Raw genomic sequence first — 23,985 nt, forward strand, 5'->3', positions numbered from 1 at the left:
TTAGATTTCTCTATTTTTATGCCCTTTCCCTTATTATTTTCTTTTGCTTTTTTAAATTTAGTTGGGGTAATTTCTATAACATCATCGGAATTCTCGTCGGAATCCGATTCATCGGAGAATTGGTAATCCTCCCAATATTTTGCTTCCTTGGCGGAAACACCATTGACCATAATTAACCTTGGTTGGTTGGTTGAGGATTTTCTTTTACTTAACCGTTTTATTATTTCCCCCACCGGTTCTATTTCTTCATCCGGTTCCGATTCTTCTTCCGGTTCCGATTCTTCTTCTGGTTCCGACTCTTCTTCCGGTTCCTCTTCGGGAACTTGTGAATCAGTCCACGAATCATTCCAATTTACATTTGACTCTTCATTATTATTAGGTGAGTCAATGGGACTTGTTCTAGAGGTAGACATCTATCACATAATATCAAACGCGTTAAGAGATTAATATATCACATAATATTCACATGTTAAAAATATATAGTTTCCAACAAAATTTGTTAAGCAATCATTTTTCAAGTAAACACGGTCGAAGTCCAGACTCACTAATGCATCCTAACAAACTCGATAAGATACACTAATGCAAAATTCTGGTTCTCTAAGACCAACGCTCGGATACCAACTGAAATGTCACGTTCTTATTGATTAAAAACGTTCCATATTAATTGATTTCGTTGCGAGGTTTTGACCTCTATATGAGACGTTTTTCAAAGACTGCATTCATTTTTAAAACAAACCATAACCTTTATTTCATAGATAAAGGTTTTAAAAAGCTTTACGTAGATTATCAAATAATGATAATCTAAAATATCCTGTTTACACACGACCATTACATAATGGTTTACAATACAAATATGTTACAACAAAATAAGTTTCTTGAATGCAGTTTTTACACAATATCATACAAGCATGGACTCCAAATCTCGTCCTTATTTAAGTATGCGATAGCGGAAGCTCTTAATAATCACCTGAGAATAAACATGCTTAAAACGTCAACAAAAATGTTGGTGAGTTATAGGTTTAACCTATATATATCAAATCATAATAATAGACCACAAGATTTCATATTTCAATACACATCATATACATAGAGATAAAAATCATTCATATGGTGAACACCTGGTAACCGACATTAACAAGATGCATATATAAGAATATCCCCATCATTCCGGGACACCCTTCGGATATGATATAAATTTCGAAGTACAAAAGCATCCGGTACTTTGGATGGGGTTTGTTAGGCCCAATAGATCTATCTTTAGGATTCGTGTCAATTAGGGTGTCTGTTCCCTAATTCTTAGATTACCAGACTTAATAAAAAGGGGCATATTCGATTTCGATAATTCAACCATAGAATGTAATTTCACGTACTTGTGTCTATTTTGTAAATCATTTATAAAACCTACATGTATTCTCATCCCAAAAATATTAGATTTTAAAAGTAGGACTATAACTCACTTTCACAGATTTTTACTTCGTCGGGAAGTAAGACTTGGCCACTGGTTGATTCACGAACCTATAACAATATATACATATATATCAAAGTATGTTCAAAATATATTTACAACACTTTTAATATATTTTGATGTTTTAAGTTTATTAAGTCAGCTGTCCTCGTTAGTAACCTACAACTAGTTGTCCACAGTTAGATGTACAGAAATAAATCGATAAATATTATCTTGAATCAATCCACGACCCAGTGTATACGTATCTCAGTATTGATCACAACTCAAACTATATATATTTTGGAATCAACCTCAACCTTGTATAGCTAACTCCAACATTCACATATAGAGTGTCTATGGGTGTTCCGAAATATATATAGATGTGTCGACATGATAGGTCGAAACATTGTATACGTGTCTATGGTATCTCAAGATTACATAATATGCAATACAAGTTGATTAAGTTATGGTTGGAATAGATTTGTTACAAATTTTCACGTAGCTAAAATGAGAAAAATTATCCAATCTTGTTTTACCCATAACTTCTTCATTTTAAATCCGTTTTGAGTGAATCAAATTGCTATGGTTTCATATTGAACTCTATTTTATGAATCTAAACAGTAAAAGTATAGGTTTATTGTCGGAAAAATAAGTTACAAGTCATTTTTGTAAAGGTAGTCATTTCAGTCGAAAGAACGACGTCTAGATGACCATTTTAGAAAACATACTTCCACTTTGAGTTTAACCATAATTTTTGGATATAGTTTCATGTTCATAATAAAAATCATTTTCTCATAATAACAACTTTTAAATCAAAGTTTATCATAGTTTTTAATTAACTAACCCAAAACAGCCCGCAGTGTTTCTACGACGGCGTAAATTCGGTTTTACGGTGTTTTTATCCGGTTTTACGGTGTTTTTCGTGTTTCCAGGTTTTAAATCATTAAATTAGTATATCATATAGATATATAACATGTGTTTAGTTGATTTTAAAATTCAAGTTAGAAGGATTAACTTTTGTTTGCGAACAAGTTTAGAATTAACTAAACTATGTTCTAGTGATTACAAGTTTAAACCTTCGAAGAAGATAGCTTTATATGTATGAATCGAATGATGTTATGAACATCATTACTACCTTAAGTTCCTTGGATAAACCTACTAGAAAAGAGAAAAATGGATCTAGCTTCAACGGATCCTTGGATGGCTCGAAGTTCTTAAAGCAGAATCATGACACGAAAACAAGTTCAAGTAAGATCATCACTTGAAATAAGATTGTTATAGTTATAGAAATTGAACCAAAGTTTGAATATGATTATTACCTTGTATTAGAATGATAACCTACTGTAAGAAACAAAGATTTCTTGAGGTTGGATGATCACCTTACAAGATTAGAAGTGAGCTAGCAAACTTGAAAGTATTCTTGATTTTATGTAACTAGAACTTGTAGAATATATGAAGAACACTTAGAACTTGAAGATAGAACTTGAGAGAGATCAATTAGATGAAGAAAATTGAAGAATGAAAGTGTTTGTAGGTGTTTTTGGTCGTTTGTGTATGGATTAGATATAAAGGATATGTAATTTTGTTTTCATGTAAATAAGACATGAATGATTACTCATATTTTTGTAATTTTATGAGATATTTCATGCGAGTTGCCAAATGATGGTTCCCACATGTGTTAGGTGACTCACATGGGCTGCTAAGAGCTGATCATTGGAGTGTATATACCAATAGTACATACATCTAAAAGCTGTGTATTGTACGAGTACGAATACGGGTGCATACGAGTAGAATTGTTGATGAAACTGAACGAGGATGTAATTGTAAGCATTTTTGTTAAGTAGAAGTATTTTGATAAGTGTATTGAAGTCTTTCAAAAGTGTATAAATACATATTAAAACACTACATGTATATACATTTTAACTGAGTCGTTAAGTCATCGTTAGTCGTTACATGTAAGTGTTGTTTTGAAACCTTTAGGTTAACGATCTTGTTAAATGTTGTTAACCCAATGTTTATAATATCAAATGAGATTTTAAATTATTATATTATCATGATATTATCATGTATGAATATCTCTTAATATGATATATATACATTAAATGTCTTTACAACGATAATCGTTACATATATGTCTCGTTTAAAATTCATTAAGTTAGTAGTCTTGTTTTTACATATGTAGTTAATTGTTAATATTCTTAATGATATGTTTACTTATCACATTATCATGTTAACTATATATATATATATATATATCCATATATATGTCATCATATAGTTTTTACAAGTTTTAACGTTCATGAATCACCGGTCAACTTGGGTGGTCAATTGTCTATATGAAACATATTTCAATTAATCAAGTCTTAACAAGTTTGATTTCTTAACATGTTGGAAACATTTAATCATGTAAATATCAATCTCAATTAATATATATAAACATGGAAAATTTCGGGTCACTACATGTATTATACATGTTGGTTGCATGTATGTTAAAACAGCGGTACTTATTATATATACGTTAAGTTTAGTTACTAGAGTGCTCAATTTCGTAGAATATTTTGATAAATATTTTGGATTAAACTACTGAAATCATGTAGTCCACCTTTATATACAGATTATGAGCAATATTAAAACTATGAACTCACCAACCTTTGTGTTGACACTTTGTAGCATGTTTATTCTCAGGTCCCTAGAAGTCTTCCGCTGTTTGCTTATACGTTATACAAGCTAAGTGCATGGAGTCATACATGCTTTATTTGAGAAAACTTTGCATTCACAAAATCATCACCATGTATCTTATTTTGATTGCATTGTCAACGGACGTATTATTGTAAACTATTATTTACGGTGATTGTCTATATATAGAAATCATCAGATGTCTAAAACCTTGAATTTAGATATTCATTTATGGTGTGCCTTTACAAAAGAATGCAATGTTTACAAAACATATCATATAGAGGTCAATACCTCGCAAGAAACTGGTGAATAACGTACTACGTCAATAGCGATTTTGGCGGGTCATTACATGTGGTATCAGATTGGTCCTAGCAAACCAGGTCGTGCATTAGTGTGTCTAACTGGTAGTTATTAGGATGCATTACTGAGTCTGGACTTCGGCCATGTCTACATGTCAAAAGTTTTGCTTATCATTTCTTGTCGAAAATTACCTGCTTATCATCTTAAATCTAGACGCGTCTTACTGCATTTATTGCATAGATAGTGTATAGACAAATTTCATATCTTAAGCATATATATTACAGTAAACTCTGCCTGACATTTTCCGAAAATTCCTCCGTAACTTATGGGATTTTGGTATTATATATACATATGTAATTTATGTATTGGAAAATACTAATCTAAATCCTATAATCTATTACATATCAAAAATTCATTTCCCTGATTGTACAAGATGGATCCCTCAACTAGTTCAAGTTCCTCGGATTCCGACAGCTATTCCGATATGGATATCCACCTGCGCTCCGAAAGCAGTGTAACCGGAATGGATCAACCAATTAGCCATTATCAATTCTGGATGGATTAGGGATGGGTTCGTAGTCGACTTAATCAATGGAGACAAGAAGAAGGCGATCCTTTCCACCCACCAAATTTCCCTCTTGACGAAGAACCTGAAGCACTTACCGACGAACCAGTCCGAAACACCATCTTCACCCTCATTTCCAGAATAGCTCGCAACGACTATATAATATATAAAATACTAAACTTTATTCATCCCCTCTTCCCAACCGCCAATCATCCCGGTGTAATAGAAGAATTCAACGAGCTTCGCGCTCGAGTAGTAACTTTGGAGAATATGATGCAAAACTTGCAAGCATCACAAGCTCCACAAACACCAATAGCACCACCAGCATCAACACCATCACCACCAGTACCACCACCAATAACAACCGCATCCCGAGCCTCAACATCACAATCTGCACCACGAGCATCGACATCCTATGCACCATAGATACCAAAGAGTACCAACAACAATAACCGATGAAGTATTGATTCATAACTTCATTGGAGAAATATTCTACGGCGATTATGTAATCTCTAAAGTTTTATAGATTACTTATTCTAATTCTAATCGTAAGACAGATGAGTGAATAGAAATGATAAGAAGGTAGAGTAGAAACCCTGACAGGAATGATGCGTGATTTACAAAGTAGACTTGTTATACAAGCACTACCAGCAGTACCGTCAGCATCACCGACACCAGCGGCACCTGCAGCATCACAAGCTCCGTAAACTCCATAATCACTGCGGACATCATCAAAAATCAACAACGAGTTGATTGTATCAACGAGTTATGAAGTATTAACTCATTCCCTCTGAAGAATTTATATGTATATTTTATATATATATGAATTTTGAAACCATAATAAATCTTTTCGTACTAAGCTATTACGTGTGAATCTTAATTGGTAGGTACTACTCAGTTAATTCATATTACTAATATGCTATGATGTACATCCTTCATTAATGACATAACAATCATTAACTATAATCTCTGCTTCAACTCAATAAATTCCACTTCATAATAAACCAATTGTATTATTCAATTACAGGTTTGATTTTACACTTTCATGTTCGATGTACTCCAAACTTTCTAGAAAACGTCATTAGTGCCATAAGAAGTTCATCAGAATTCTACGAGCACCAACATCAATTACCGAGGAAATATCAATAAAAATGAATAATGAAGTATTGATTCATAATTTCATTTACATTCTTAATAATTTCATTTACGTTGAAGAAATACTTTGCGAAGATTACATAATTTCTAAAGTTTTAGGAATTATTCAATTCTAGTTCCAACCGTAAATCAAATGAGTTTAATTTAATATTAACTCATTAAATCTATATTACATCTGAAGAAAATATACATACATATATTTTCATAATGACTGTAATAAAAATTCTCTTGTACAAAATAATACTTGTGAAATTTTTAACGGGTAGGTAATGCCCAAGAAATATTTAAATTCACAATTAATATGTTACACTGTACATTCTTCTATTTTGATTCCAAAATTATTAACTATACTCACTACTTTCACAGCGATATACATTCTTTCATAAAAATCAGAACAAATTTTTTTCATACAAATTCGATTACATATTCTGATTTTGACAGATCAGAACACAAGTCAGGATTTAACAGATGACATCACTCTTAGATCCCTACATCTTTCAAAATCATACTTTGAAATCAAAATTTTACTAGAACATCACTTTTATTCATAACACTCATAAAGATATTCGTATCGTTCAAGATTCACGACAATTTCATCATACATATATTTACGATAACAATCTGCGTTCAAACTCTTCAAAACTCTTGAAGACATGAACAATCGAGAAAATGAACCAACCACACGTTATCTACGAAAAGAAAGATTTATGCATATAGTTATGCACTTGGAAAACTCTCGGAACCTAAGTAAAAGTTTAACACGTATCTGTTATTACCAGAAATAATCTTGCAATCTCTTTTCCAAGTATCCAGTTTTATCACACTTCCAACAAGTCAACATCGACTTTTCACTTGGATTAACCTTATTATAACCTTGATATATAAGTTGCCCTTTTCGTCATTGTTACCGGAGAACCTTTTATGTTCCACCATATTAACAGTAAACTTACCAGCAACTTCATTACTCTTTGGCGTAAGTCTCTCCGACAAATCACTATATTTATTTATTGAAACCCTATTATGTACTCATCTACATTGCCATACCAAATACCGGGAAGCAGTAATAATTATTTTCAAATCTAGCAGCGCTTCTACGCCAACAGTTATATATATACATATAACGTTATCTCCTGGAATTATAATTCTGAAATTCTGAAAAGCACCACAGCCTATGAATCAGTACTATGAAGTTAAAAAAAGAAAACTGATGAAGCAGCAAAAACTATAGACAGCCTTAACAGCCAAAAGTTAGATGATAAAGAATGGTATGTTGGAAAAGCTCAAAAGAAAATTTTGGTACTGAAAAACAGATTGAGCAAACTATGAAGGAGGCTGTGGACAAATCACAAAGACTAAACCTGTAATCAAAGAATCCAGATGTTTTCGTATCCGATGAAATCTTTAGTGAATACCTTGCTCCTTATTTACTCTAAATCCTTGCGGACAAATTTCTTCATCATCTTCTTGTGACGACCCGGAAATTTCCAAGCAAATTTAAACTTAATCTTTATATGGTTTCGACACGATAAGCAAAGTCTGTTAAACTGAGTCTCAAAATTTTTGAACTATTTTCATATATGCAATTACCGTTCGACTGCTCTCGACGATTCACGAACCACTATTTGTAATTATGTACATATATATTTAAATACATATATATTTAAAAATATATATATATATATATATATATATATATATATATATATATATATATATATAATTGGAAATACAATTTGAAATATTATATGTTGTTGTTATAAAAAGTGATTATGTAAAATAAAATAAAATAATATATATAATAATTCTAGTTATTATTATGATTGTTATTATTATTACTAAAAATTATCATATTTTTTTTATTTTATTATTATGATTATTTTTATTACCTTTATCATTTTTTTCCCTTATTATTATTAGTATCATTTCGAAATTTCTATTATTAGTAATATTATTAATTCTATTATTTTTAATATTATTATATTTATAATTATAATTAATGATACTAAACCTGATAATACAGATACGAACGAAATATGTTTCATTTCAACATCATCTTTATTTTTTCTTTTTGTTTGAATTAGTCAAGTCTATTAATCATCACAATCAAGTTGCTTTTATTATTTACCCGTGTTTAATTGTCGATAAGTAAAGAATTAATATCTATTGAAGCTGGGTCCGGAATGATTGTGGAAATCAACCAATTTCTGGTTGGATTGAGAATCTATCTCTATGTAACTATCTATTTGTACATTTACATGATTTAGGATTTAGAAACACACACAACCACTTATCTCTCTCACTTCTTCTTTCATGATTTCTCTTTCGTGAACTATGATCAACAACCACAACTCGTCATCTTGCTTCTATTGTTGCCCAACACCGAAACCATCATAGGTTCCATCATGATCACCATTCGATCACCATGCACCACCTTAAACCCTCCTTCCATCACAACCATCCACCACCATCGTTTTACTGCTTCTGTTTCTCTTCTTTGTGAACCCACACTCGACAATTTTATCAAGACCCAAACAAACACCCATCGTGAGCTGCTGCTACGCTATTACTAAACTGATTCTACTACTGCACTCTTTATGTTTATGTTTTTATTTCGAGCAAACAACCATTGCAAACCATCATGTAAGCCACAGCTGCAACTATTCTAATTATAGTTAATGTTCATCATCACTGGGTAATCACTATATCCTTGATTCTTTCTTCTATTTTCTTTGATCACCAAAACCACTATAATCATCACCACTAATGACCATAACCACTTCACCACCTTTAGAAACCACCACCACCAAATCGCTAAAGACTACAGCATACGCTACTAATCTTTCTCCTTCTGTTATTCTGTTACCCTCGAGACCAAACACCCATTTGATCCGATCAAATCACTGCAGCTGCTATATATATCGATTCTGTTTTTCTTGGATAACCATATTCTCACTTCTCTCTCTCTCTCTCTCTCTCTCTCTCTCTCTCTCTCTCTCTCTCTCTCTCTCTCCCCTCTTTTTTAAGTCGTAAACCAAAACCATCATCAAACCGAGGCCATCGTTTGATTTCAGTTTCACTTAACTGTAGCTGTATTCCCGTTTCTATTTATATTTAACGATTGTTAAGGTGATGAAATTATATTACTTATACTCTTGCGTACATTATTGTTAATTTGTTAAACAAGATGGTGACTTGTAGGACCTCTCTTTTATGTATTTTAAGTAGCACACAAGAAAAAGAAGGTTATAGTTCTGTTGAAAACCTTTTTAATATGCTCGTGAGAAACTAGGAGAATTGTTGACCCCATACCTTTAATTTAGCCACAACTCAAAAGGAGGTTTTCAAGTATATTTTACATACAAGTTACAAGAGTTGAGTATGATTGTTGGGCCCATTATTGTCTTGAACCGTGGACAAAAAGAGAAAAAGGATACCGAATCTCGCACGCCTAGAATTCCTTTAAGTATAATCACATACAAAACTGTTATGACGGGTTGTGTTTTATGACGTGCGGTATTGATTTTATGATTGAGCCATGAGCTTCTAGTTTGCTATAGGGCCATATAAATCTCTACACTTGTTGGGCCAAAACCTTATTGAAATGAATTAAGAATGATGAGGGCCGTTTGATATGAGGTTAATGAACGATATAATGATATTGAGGTTGATAATGATTAGATGATAACTATGATGATGATGATTTAGATTAGGAAGATAATTAGATGATGATGTTAAATGGGTTCAAAAAGAAAAGGACAATAGAGAATTTCGGGTTAAAGTAATTTAATGGGATGATTGATACACAAACTGGCTAATAGAGGAATGGTTAAGTGGTGCATGGCTTATTCAAGAGTTCGCGAGTTCGAGCCTCGGCTCGGGCATTTTTTTTAGAAAAAGAAGAAGAATGATACAGAAGTAAAGGTTTAAAACAATTTAATTTTGATGTTATCGGGATAGCGGGACGTCACGGGTTCAAACCCGGACTTGGGAAATTTTTTTAGGACTACTCATTTGAGGTAATTTACTTATTACTCATTTTTATTATTATTATTATTATTATTATTATTATTATTATTATTATTATTATTATTATTATCATTTTTAATGTAAGTGATATTATTATTGAAACTAATTTTTTTTATAAAAATTACCATTTTTATTATTAGAACTATCATTATTATTATTATTAGAATTATCATTATTTTTATCATTATTATTTTTATTATCATTTTTGATATTTCTAACACTAATATTATTATTTTTATCATTATTATTATTAGTATTATTAATATATCAAATAAAGATTTTCTATATAAAAATATATTATTTACATAAAACATAACTATATTAATATGTTTGTAATAAATATTAATTATCTATTTAATGTATATAAAAATAAATATAGTTAATTTAGTTATTAATGAAACGTACAAGTTACTAAAATAACAATTAATAATAATACCTAATTTGATTCGATTACAATTATATGTGTTAATATATATATAAATGATATAGGTTCATGAATCCGAGGCCAACCCTGCATTGTTCAGTATCGTCGTATGAATATTTTTACTACAAAATATTGTAGAGTGAGTTTCATTTGCTCCCTTTTTAAATGCTTTTGCAATATATATTTTTGGGACTGAGAATACATGCGCTACTTTTATAACTGTTTTACGAAATAGACACAAGTAAATGAAACTACATTCTATGGCTGGATTATTAAACCGAATATGCCCCTTTTTAGTCTGGTAATCTAAGAATTAGGGAACAGACACCCTAATTGACGCGAATCCTAAAGATAGATCTATTGGGCCCAACAAGCCCCATCCAAAGTACCGGATGCTTTAGTACTTCGAATTTATCATGTCCGAAGGGAGTCCCAGAATGATGGGGATATTCTATATGCATCTTGTTAAGGTCGGTTACCAGGTGTTCACCATATGAATGATTTTTGTCTCTATGCATGGGACGTATATTTATGAGAAATGAAAATGAAAATCTTGTGGTCTATTATAATGTTGAAATTGATCGATTATGATAAACTAATGAACTCACCAACCTTTTGGTTGACACTTTAAAGCATGTTTATTCTCAGGTATGAAAGAAATCTTCCGTTGTGCATTTGCTCATTTAGAGATATTACTTGGAGTCATTCATGACATATTTCAAAAGACGTTGCATTCGAGTCATTGAGTTCATCAAGATTATTATTAAGTCAATTATAGTTGGATATATTATGAAATGGTTTGCATGCCGTCAACTTTTGATGTAATGAAAGTTTGACTTTTAAAAAACGAATGCAATGTTTGCAAAATGTATCATATAGAGGTCAAGTACCTCGCGATGTAACCAAATATAATGCATTCATCCAGATGGATTAGGACAGGGCATTTCAGTTGGTATCAGAGCGGTGGTCTTAGCGAACCAGGTTTTGCATTAGTGTGTCTAACTGATAGTTGTTTAGATGCATTAGTGGGTCTGGACTTCGACTGTGTCTGCATGTCAAAAGTTTTGCTTATCATTTCGTGTCGAAAATTACCTGCTTATCATTCTTAGGGAATCACTTTCTTATCATTCTTAATCTAGACATATCTTACTGCATGGATTGCATGAATAGTGTATAGACAAAATTCATATCTTAGCGTATCTGCTACTTCATATCTTAGCGTATCTGTTACTGTAACTTTGCCTGACATATTCCGTAAATTCCTCCGTAATCTACGAAATCTTTTGTTCTATATATATATATATATATATATATATATATATATATATATATATATATATATATATATATATATATATATATATATATATTCTATGTAGTTAGGATACCATCCAATAACCGAAAATCATTTCCAATCGAAAAATCCTTTACTCAATCGTACGAAATGGAACTCGCCACTAGTTCAAGTCCCTCGGATTTCGACAGCTATTCCGACATGGATGTTCACCTAAACTCTAGAAGCAGCGTCACCAGAATGAATTAACCAATCAGTCATCCCCAATTCATCTGATGGGTTCGTAGTCAACTTAACCGATGGAGACGAGAGGAAGGCGGTCCTTTCCACCCACCAACCTGCACTCTTGGCGAAGAACCTAAATCACTTACCGACGAATCTATCCGAAACACCATTTTCAGCCTCATTTCCAGAGTAGTTTGACACGATTATATTCTATCCACAATTCTAAACCTTATTCATCCGCTTGTTCCGACCGACAATCATCCCAGAATAATAGAAGAAGTCAACGAACTTCGCGCTCGAGTAATCAATTTGGAGAATATGGTGCAAAAATTACCAGCTTCAGCAATATCACTGGCACCAACAGTACCATCAATAACAGTACCAGTACCACCAACAACCCAAGTTTCAATGTCACACGCCTCAACATCTCATTCTGTACCTCGAGTATAATCATCGTTCCACGTATCGTTCTACATCAATTATCTTCGTTCTTCATGGTGATTATGTAATCTCTAATGTTTTAGAGATTATATATTCTTGTTCCAACGGTAAATCAAATGAGTTTAATATCATATTAACTCATTAAATCCATGATTACATCTGAAGAGAATATATATGTAAGTATATTTTCATAAAGATTGTAATTAAAAATTCTTTTGTACAAACTGTTAATGGTGAAAATATTTTAACGGGTAGGTAATACCCTAGAAATATTTAGATTTCACATTAATAAGTTACACTGTACATTCTTCGAATCTGATTCAATAGTTATTTACTATCCTACTTATAACCACAGAAGTACGAATCCGTTCATCAAAGAATAATCATTTTCATTCAATTTTATATTTGGATTTTGACCTATAAGAATCCAACAAGTGGCATAATGAAGAAAACATTGGACAAAAATAAAATTTGTTAGAAACAAACAAATTAACTATGAAAATTTTTGTTAAGAATCCACGCTAACTGTTCCTAGCTAATTGTTCCTAGCTAACTGATTACATTTTATTTATCGCAATTTATATTCTCTCAATTTTATTTATCGTCATTTAATTTCTGTTATTTATTTTACGCACTTTAAATATCGGGACACGTATACAAGGTTTTGACATATCATATCGACGCATCTATATATATTATTTGGAATAACCATAGACACTCTATATGCAGTAATGGTAGAGTTAGCTATACATGGTTGAGGTTGATTCTATAATAATATGTATACTTTGAGTTGTGATCGAGTCTGAGACATGTACACGGGTCACGATATGTATTAATTAATTCGAATATTGTATATTAAACTATATATGAATTATTGGACTGTTAACTGTGGACTATCGACTGTGGACTAATAACATTGGATAATTAAAATGAATTAAAATATTGATTATAACATATGAAACTAAACATTTCTTCAAGTTTGCCACTTGATTTCATCTTAAACCTCATTTGTATCTTGACGATCACAATCCGCGTTCAAACCTTTCATGATTCTTGAAAACACCTCAATCGAGAGGATGAACCAACCACACTTTATCTACGGAAGGAAAGATTTATGCATATAGTTATGCACCTAAAAATACTCGGAACCTGAGTAAACGTTTAACACGTATTGGTGCTTGCTCCTTTGGCGTTGTTATTACCGAAAATAACTTTGCAATTCCTTTTTAAATTAGCCAATTTTGTCGCAGCTTCAGCAAATCAATTTCGACCATTCATTCGAATAAGTCTTATTATTACCTTGATGTATACGATTGCCCTTTCATCATCGTTGTCATAACCCGTCCTTAACCATAAGAACGTGTTAGATAACATATGATTTCATTGCGAGGTATTGACCTCTATATGCGACATTTTTAAAAGAGAAACTGCATATATTATACATTACAAACCATAACCATTATTTTTGTTACAAGCTTTAGACAATAAAAAGATGATTATCGTTTAGCGATAATCTTCGACTTACAAACTTTACATATAATGATAACAACACGATTTCGAGCATATTTTACTACACAAATCCTTGGGTATGCAGTTTTATTTTTGACACAAATATGCGTACGCAAGATCCTGCTCAAATTCAACATAATGCAGCGGAAGCTTTAGTAATCACCTGAGAATAGACATGTTTTAAAAGGTCAACATAAAGTTGGTGAGATATAGGTTTAATGCCGGCAGCAATATATATATATATATATAGACCACAAGATTTCGTATATAAACAGTTTAATAAAAATATTCTAAGTGGTTGAGCACTTGGTAACCATACTTAACATTTAATCACGTCGCATATTCCCTTTATTATGAAATCTTACTACACCGTACCAAGTGTAGTCACGAAACGAAGTACTGTGCAACCGTTGAATACTGGTCGTCCAGTCCGGTTGGGGTTGTCAGGCCCGATAGATCTATCAACAGGATTCGCGTTTACAATACCGCTGTAAATAACAGTTACCAAGCTACAGGGAAGTATGCCAGTGGTACAACTCAACGTAGAATATATTTTTCAGTTACTTGTGTCCATAACGTAAAACATAAAATACATGTATTCTCATCCCGAAATATTTAGAGTTTAAAAGTGGGACTATATACTCACTTTCGTCTTGAAGATATATATATAATTTGACTTGGTCTCCGGTTGATATCACGAACCTATCCATATATAATATATCAATACCTTTTCTTTTTAAACAAACGTCACATATATATACTTGTTATACTTTAAATACTTTGAATAATTCCTTAGTCCGTAGTTAGCAGTTCGTTGTTAGTAATTCAATTTTAATGGTTCATTTTTAGATGTTTAATATACCCGCAATGAAATAAATAAAACCCCCTAACGAAATAAATAAAACCCCATCGTATATGTATTGGTCGAGATTAATCTTGACCCACGGTACCGGTGTTGTCAAATGACGTGTTGCGTACATAAAGTACCGGTGTTGTTAAATGACGTGTTGCGTACAATCATGGGATCTTATGATTAATCTTCTCGTGTTGTTTACGGGTGATCCTGAACCATATAAAATTGAATTATAAGTACATATATATAAAATATCATGTTAACTTAAAAAGATGTGATTTATTTAATTTTTCCCAATTATTTTCGTGGCTAAACTAGTCCTGGATATCCGATTTTGTTTCGGTCATAGTTTCTTCGTTACAACTCCATTTTCGTTGATTCAACTTGCCACTTCCTTGGATCGAGTCCCTCTTTAAGACTATGAACTGTAAATACCTTAGTTTGTATTCGAAATCACAGGTCATAGGTCAAACTTTAGTGAAACTTATGAAGTTGATCATTTTCCATCATGTAAACAACCTTAAATGATTATTTTTCTAAAAATACTTATACTTTGAGTTAAATCATGAAATTTTTATGTGTTATCATATTCATAGTAAAAATCATTTTTCCAGAAAATAAACCTCCAATTCAAAGTTTAAGATGGTTTTTAATTATCCAACCCAAAACAGCCCCCGGTGGCACTCCGACGTCGTAAAAACAGTTTTTAAGATAATCTTTGAAAAACCAAGTTATACCTTGTTAAATTAGCATATATTTAAGTTATATTACAGGTCTTGGAGTATTTTAAAAGTTAAGTTAGAAGGATCTATTTAGTTTGCAAACAAGTTTGAAATCATTCAAACTATGTTCTAGTTTATAAACTCTTATATATATAGCTATAAATATATGAATTGAAAAAGAGTTGAAGTAGAGTTTTTACCTCAAGTTTAAAATGTAAAGTTGCTGGAAAGAAGTAGTAAAATAAAAGTTGAGAGAGTTCTTGCAAGTGTGTGTGAAAATTGGAAGTAAAATTTGGAAAATGAATGTGTAAAAATGAGTTAGAAATGGTGCTTATTTATAGGCTTGAAAATTTGGTTTTTAGTGAAAATATCTAAGATAAGTTAAAATTTATTATGTCATGAATGACATATTATTCCAATAATTGAAGATTTCTATTGGTATATACCAATAGTAAATACTTCTAGAAGCTGTGTATAGTACCCTAGATATACGTATAGGATTATTGAGGAAACAGAACGAGAATTCAAATATAACTATCTTTTGTAAATATACTTATATTGTTTTATGTATAAAAGCCCTTTAAAAATGATTAAATACATTACTTATACGATATATGTATAAACATTATAAATCATCAGTATTTATGTCAAATAACGTTACGTATGGTTATTGTTTTGAAAACTTAAGTTAGTAGTTTCAAAATATACTTATGACTTTTTGTTATTAATACAAAATGAGATATTAAAACATCCTTAGATCATGTTAAATATGTATGTATAATTATCATATATTGTATAGTTCGTGATATCATCGGTCAAACTAGACGGTCAAACGTTGTGTAAAACTCTTTTCAAAAACATAAGTCTCAACAATTTGGATTGCTTATCATGTTGGTAAGGTTTAATTTATGTAAATATTAATCTTATAAATATAGAACGATCGAAAAAGTGCGGGTCGTTACATTACCTCCCCGTTAAATAAATTTCGTCCCGAAATTTTAAAATTGTACCTATTTTGCGTCATCGAGAAACAAGTGTGGATACTTTTGTTTCATCTGATCCTCCCGTTCCCACGTAAACTCGGGACCTCTTCGAGCATTCCAACGAACCTTAACGATCGGTATGTTGCTCTGCTTGAGCTGTTTAACTTTACGGTCCATGATTTCGATTGGTTCTTCGACGAATTGTAGTTTCTCGTCGACATGGATTTCTTCAAGAGGAATGGTGAGGTCTTCCTTTACAAGACACTTCTTAAGGTTCGAGATGTGAAAGGTATTATGTACTCCGGCGAGTTGTTGCGGTAACTCGAGTCGATAAGCTACCGGTCCAATGCGTTCGATGATCTTGAACGGGCCTACATATCTTGGGTTCAGTTTACCCCTTTTACCGAAACGTATTACACCTTTCCAAGGTGACACCTTTAGCATAACCATGTCACCGATTTGAAACTCTAATGGTTTCCTTCGGACATCGGCGTAGCTCTTTTGGCGACTACGGGCTGTTTTCAATCTCTCCTTGATTTGTACTATCTTCTCAATCATTTCGTGTATGATCTCGGGACCAGTTAAATGTCGATCTCCTACTTCATTCCAACAGATAGGAGATCTACACTTCCTTCCGTACAATGCTTCGAATGGTGCAGCTTTAATGCTCGCATGATAACTATTATTATACGAGAATTCTGCTAATGGTAGATACTTATCCCATCCGTTTCCAAAATCGATCACACATGCCCTGAGCATGTCTTCAAGAGTCTGAATTGTTCTTTCACTCTGCCCGTCCGTTTGCGGATGATATGCGGTGCTCATATCCAAACGAGTTCCTAGGGCCTCCTGTAGTGATTGCCAGAACTTTGATGTAAATCTACTATCACGATCAGATATAATGGAAATAGGTATTCCATGCCTTGAAACAACTTCCTTTATATACAATCGTAATAGTTTCTCCATTCTATCCGTTTCCTTTATAGGCAAGAAATGTGCAGACTTGGTGAGACGATCAACAATCACCCAAATGGTGTCGTATCCCCAGGCAGTCTTTGGTAACTTCGTGATGAAATCCATGGTAATACCGTCCCATTTCCATTCTGGGATTTCTGGTTGTTGAAGTAATCTTGACGGCTTCTGGTGTTCTGCTTTGACTTTGGAACAAGTTAAACATTCCCCAACATATGTTGCAACGTCTGTCTTCAAATTAGGCCACCAATAATGCGTCTTAAGATCTTGGTACATCTTTCCAACTCCAGGATGTATCGAATATCTTGTCTTATGTGCCTCGTTCAATATCAACTTCCTTAATCCACCCAACTTCGGTACCCAAATACGATTTGCAAAATATCGAATTCCATCTTCCCGCATAACGAGTTGCTTCTCATACTTCTTCATTATTTCATTTCCTATATTTTCTTTAGTAAGTGCTTCTCGTTGAACTTCTTTGATTTGTGAGTTGAGATTCATGCGAATTTTTATGTTCATCGCTCGTACTCGAATTGGTTCTCGTTCCTTTCTGCTTAAAGCGTCAGCCACCACATTCGCTTTCCCGGGATGATAACGAATTTCACAATCATAGTCGTTTATTAACTCGACCCACCTACGTTGCCTCATGTTCAGCTGTTTCTGATCAAAAATATGTTGAAGGCTTTTATGATCAGTAAACACAGTGCATTTAACCCCATACAAGTAGTGTCTCCATATCTTCAATGCAAACACGACTGCTCCCAATTCTAGATCATGCGTCGTATAATTCCGCTCGTGAATCTTCAATTGTCGAGATGCGTATGCAATAACTTTCTTTCGTTGCATAAGAACACAACCAAAACCTTGTCGCGAAGCGTCACAATATATTTCAAAATCATCGTTCCCTTCAGGTAACGATAAAATAGGCGCCGTAGTTAACTTCTTTTTCAGTAATTGAAATGCGTTCTCCTGCTCCGAGGTCCATTCGTATTTCTTCCCTTTTTGCGTTAATGCTGTCAACGGCTTAGCTATTCGGGAAAAATCTTGAATAAACCTTCTATAATAACCGGCTAAACCCAAAAATTGGCGTATCTGCGTTGGTGTCTTAGGAGTCTCCCATTTTTCAATGGCTTCAATTTTTGCTGGATCAACCTGAATTCCTTTGCTACTAACAACGTGGCCAAGAAATTGCACTTCTTTCAACCAGAAAGCACATTTAGAAAATTTAGCATATAGCTGTTCTTTTCTTAACAACTCTAATATCAACCTTACATGCTGCTCATGCTCTTGCTCACTCTTGGAATAGATAAGAATATCATCAATGAAAACGATAACAAACTTATCTAAATATGGACTACAAACTCGATTCATGAGGTCCATGAATACAGCTGGCGCATTCGTCAACCCAAACGGCATGACCAAAAATTCGTAATGACCATAACGTGTCCGAAAAGCAGTTTTCGGTATATCTTCTTCTTTGACACGTAATTGATGATAGCCCGATCTTAGGTCAATTTTCGAGTACACACATGATCCTTGGAGTTGATCAAATAAGTCGTCAATTCTCGGTAGTGGATACCGATTCTTGATAGTTAACTTATTTAATTCACGATAATCTATACACATTCGGAAAGATCCGTCTTTCTTCTTGACGAATAAAATTGGAGCTCCCCACGGTGAAGTACTTGGTCGTATGAATCCACGATCCAGTAATTCTTTTAACTGACTCTGAAGTTCTTTTAACTCGGACGGTGCAAGTCTATATGGAGCACGGGCAACCGGTGCAGCTCCTGGTACAAGATCTATTTGAAATTCTACAGATCTAAATGGAGGTAATCCCGGCAACTCTTCCGGAAAAACTTCAGGAAAATCTCTTGCCACAGGCACGTCATTGATGCACTTCTCTTTTTCTTTCTTTTCGACTTTATTAACATGTGCTAAGATAGCATAGCACCCTTTCTTCAAGCACTTTTGAGCTTTCAAATAACTAATGAGTTTTAGCTTTGAATCACCCTTCTCTCCATAAATCATCACCGGCATTTTATCCTTACAAGGAATGCGAATTGCCTTCTTGGCACACACAACTTCAACTCCTACTTTGGACATCCAGTCCATGCCGACTATTACATCAAAACTTCCTAATTCTACGGGTATTAAGTCGATTTTAAACGTTTCTCCGGCTAAATTTATTTCACAATCACGACAAATTTTATCGGCTTTAATTAGTTTACCATTAGCTAACTCAATCATATACTTAGCATCTAGAGGTAATGATGAACAATTCAATTTAGTGTAAAAATTTCTACACACGTAACTTCTATCGGCACCAGTATCAAATATAATAGATGCTGATAAGTTATTAATGGTAAACGTACCCGTAACAAGCTCCGGGTCTTCACGTGCCTCTCTAGCATTAATGATAAATGCTCTCCCACGTGCAGGTCCGACATTCTTCTCCGGATTCGGGCACTGGCTCTTATAGTGGCCTTGTTTTCCACACCCAAAACAAGTAATGGTAGCCAAAGCAGTTCTATTTGCATTGGTGGCAGGAGTCTTGGTACCATTTGTATTTGTAACGAGAGCCCTACAATCTTCAGCAAGATGACCCTTTCGATTACATTTGTTGCATACCACATTACAGTAGCCAGAGTGATGTTTGTGGCATCGGTTGCATAAAGGATTTTGTCCTTTGTAACCAAAGCTTGAACCACTACCTGCACCTTGTATGGTTTCTTGTTTCTTAAAAGATTGTTGTTGGTTACCTCGATCATAATTTCCATTCCACTTTCTTTTGTTACCTGATACCTTCACATCAGTATTGGATGCTTTCTTATCCATGATGACCTGATCCATTAGCTCGTTTGCCATGGTTATAGCTTCATGAATTGTCTTAGGTTTCGATGCTGTAACGTTTGCCTTGACCTTTTTGGGCAAACCATCTTTGTACATTTCAATCTTCCGTTCTTCGGTTGGAACTAATTCAGGACATAGCAAAACTAATTCCATGAATCGCTGATTGTAGTTGGTGATTTCAGTACCAACAACCTTCAGGCTTCGTAATTCATCTTCCAACTTCCTAACCTCGTTCCTTGGACAATACTCGTTGATTAACATTGTTTTGAATTCTTCCCACGGAGTATCATAAGCTACATCTCCTCCTACAGCCTTCACATAATTTTTCCACCACGTGAGTGCACTATCTTGTAAAGTGCACGATGCATACTTGGTCATGTCCTTTTCAACATAACCACTGATTTTAAATACAGTCTCCATCTTTTCTATCCACCGGGTTAAACCGATTGGTCCTTCTGTTCCACTTAATGATGAGGGCTTGCAAGCTTGAAAAGTTTTGTAAGTGCACCCCACACGAGGATTTGGGTTAACTGCAGCACCTCTTGCAGCCTCGACCCATAACATTCTGTCGTTCACTCGCTGATTGATGAGTTCCTGGATTTCTTGTTCCGTCATTCGATTCAATCGCGCCATTTCCTAATGAAAGAAAATAATTATTCACATGGATTATTATAGATGTAGTGTGTATTTATAGTACATTATAGCTTGTTAATAATATGAACCAGGTATTATTATAAAAGCCTTTTCTTCTTATTAGCGTTTTATAATTATATCTAGGGTAGTACCTACCCGTTAATGTTCATACTTAATAGCTTAGTACCGAACCAATTACTACAATCTAAATAATACTTAACCATGGAAAATTATTGCATTTCACACTTCACTATTTTACATATGCTTATCTTACATCGAACATTAAGTAAACCACACTAATAATATTATACAAAACATTATATGATCCCATGGTTTAATACGGCAGCGCATCGTTTGGTCTATTTTCTAGGACGTTTAGTTCCAATGAATGGCCTAACGCTTATCCTAGCTGTCTGCCTATATTTTGGCGGTGGGGCTGAAGAACTAGATGCCGGGACAGCACGAATAGGAATAGCGGGAATAGGGGTGGTAGTGTTTAGTGGAGTTGGTGCCACATCATCCTCCCTAAACTCGGGATTTGAATTTTCTAATTCATTAGCTTTTCGTTTCTTTCCTTGTTCGAACTTGTCTTTCGTAATTTCCTCGGGTTCACTTTCCTCCTCGGGTTCACTTTCCTCCTCGGGTTCACTTTCCTCCTCGGGTTCACTTTCCAGATTTTCTATAGTTGGTTCATCCGGAATTTGTGAGTCTTCCCCAAAGATATTATTTTCGTCATCGGATAGGTTAATGACTGGAACACCATCTGAAGATTCTGATTCGGAGTCGCTGAATGTGATAATAAGTTTTGAGCCCGACATCTATCACACAACAACTAACCCATTAGTACTACATAATATTTACATATAAATTTTAACCAACAATGATAAGCAATGGTTTTTAAATCAGACCCGGTCAAAGTCCAGACTTACTAATGTATCCTAACGACTTATCAGTTAGACACACTAATGCAAACCTGGTTCGCTAAGACCACCGCTCTGATACCACATGTCATAACCCGTCCTTAACCATAAGAACGTGTTAGATAACGTATGATTTCATTGCGAGGTATTGACCTCTATATGCGACATTTTTAAAAGAGAAACTGCATATATTATACATTACAAACCATAACCATTATTTTTGTTACAAGCTTTAGACAATAAAAAGATGATTATCGTTTAGCGATAATCTTCGACTTACAAACTTTACATATAATGATAACAACACGATTTCGAGCATATTTTACTACACAAATCCTTGGGTATGCAGTTTTATTTTTGACACAAATATGCGTACGCAAGATCCTGCTCAAATTCAACATAATGCAGCGGAAGCTTTAGTAATCACCTGAGAATAGACATGTTTTAAAAGGTCAACATAAAGTTGGTGAGATATAGGTTTAATGCCGGCAGCAATATATATATATATAGACCACAAGATTTCGTATATAAACAGTTTAATAAAAATATTCTAAGTGGTTGAGCACTTGGTAACCATACTTAACATTTAATCACGTCGCATATTCCCTTTATTATGAAATCTTACTACACCGTACCAAGTGTAGTCACGAAACGAAGTACTGTGCAACCGTTGAATACTGGTCGTCCAGTCCGGTTGGGGTTGTCAGGCCCGATAGATCTATCAACAGGATTCGCGTTTACAATACCGCTGTAAATAACAGTTACCAAGCTACAGGGAAGTATGCCAGTGGTACAACTCAACGTAGAATATATTTTTCAGTTACTTGTGTCCATAACGTAAAACATAAAATACATGTATTCTCATCCCGAAATATTTAGAGTTTAAAAGTGGGACTATATACTCACTTTCGTCTTGAAGATATATATATAATTTGACTTGGTCTCCGGTTGATATCACGAACCTATCCATATATAATATATCAATACCTTTTCTTTTTAAACAAACGTCACATATATATACTTGTTATACTTTTAATACTTTGAATAATTCCTTAGTCCGTAGTTAGCAGTTCGTTGTTAGTAATTCAATTTTAATGGTTCATTTTTAGATGTTTAATATACCCGCAATGAAATAAATAAAACCCCCTAACGAAATAAATAAAACCCCATCGTATATGTATTGGTCGAGATTAATCTTGACCCACGGTACCGGTGTTGTCAAATGACGTGTTGCGTACATAAAGTACCGGTGTTGTCAAATGACGTGTTGCGTACAATCATGGGATCGTATGATTAATCTTCTCGTGTTGTTTACGGGTGATCCTGAACCATATAAAATTGAATTATAAGTACATATATATAAAATATCATGTTAACTTAAAAAGATGTGATTTATTTAATTTTTCCCAATTATTTTCGTGGCTAAACTAGTCCTGGATATCCGATTTTGTTTCGGTCATAGTTTCTTCGTTACAACTCCGTTTTCGTTGATTCAACTTGCCACTTCCTTGGATCGAGTCCCTATTTAAGACTATGAACTGTAAATACCTTAGTTTGTATTCGAAATCACAGGTCATAGGTCAAACTTTAGTGAAACTTATGAAGTTGATCATTTTCCATCATGTAAACAACCTTAAATGATTATTTTTTTAAAAACACTTATACTTTGAGTTAAATCATGAAATTTTTATGTGTTATCATATTCATAGTAAAAATCATTTTTCCAGAAAATAAACCTCCAATTCAAAGTTTAAGATGGTTTTTAATTATCCAACCCAAAACAGCCCCCGGTGGCACTCCGACGTCGTAAAAACAGTTTTTAAGATAATCTTTGAAAAACCATGTTATACCTTGTTAAATTAGCATATATTTAAGTTATATTACAGGTCTTGGAGTATTTTAAAAGTTAAGTTAGAAGGATCTATTTAGTTTGCAAACAAGTTTGAAATCATTCAAACTATGTTCTAGTTTATAAACTCTTATATATATA

The sequence above is a fragment of the Rutidosis leptorrhynchoides genome, chromosome 4, assembly GCF_046630445.1.
Source record: "Rutidosis leptorrhynchoides isolate AG116_Rl617_1_P2 chromosome 4, CSIRO_AGI_Rlap_v1, whole genome shotgun sequence".
NCBI classification, from domain to species: domain Eukaryota; kingdom Viridiplantae; phylum Streptophyta; class Magnoliopsida; order Asterales; family Asteraceae; genus Rutidosis; species Rutidosis leptorrhynchoides.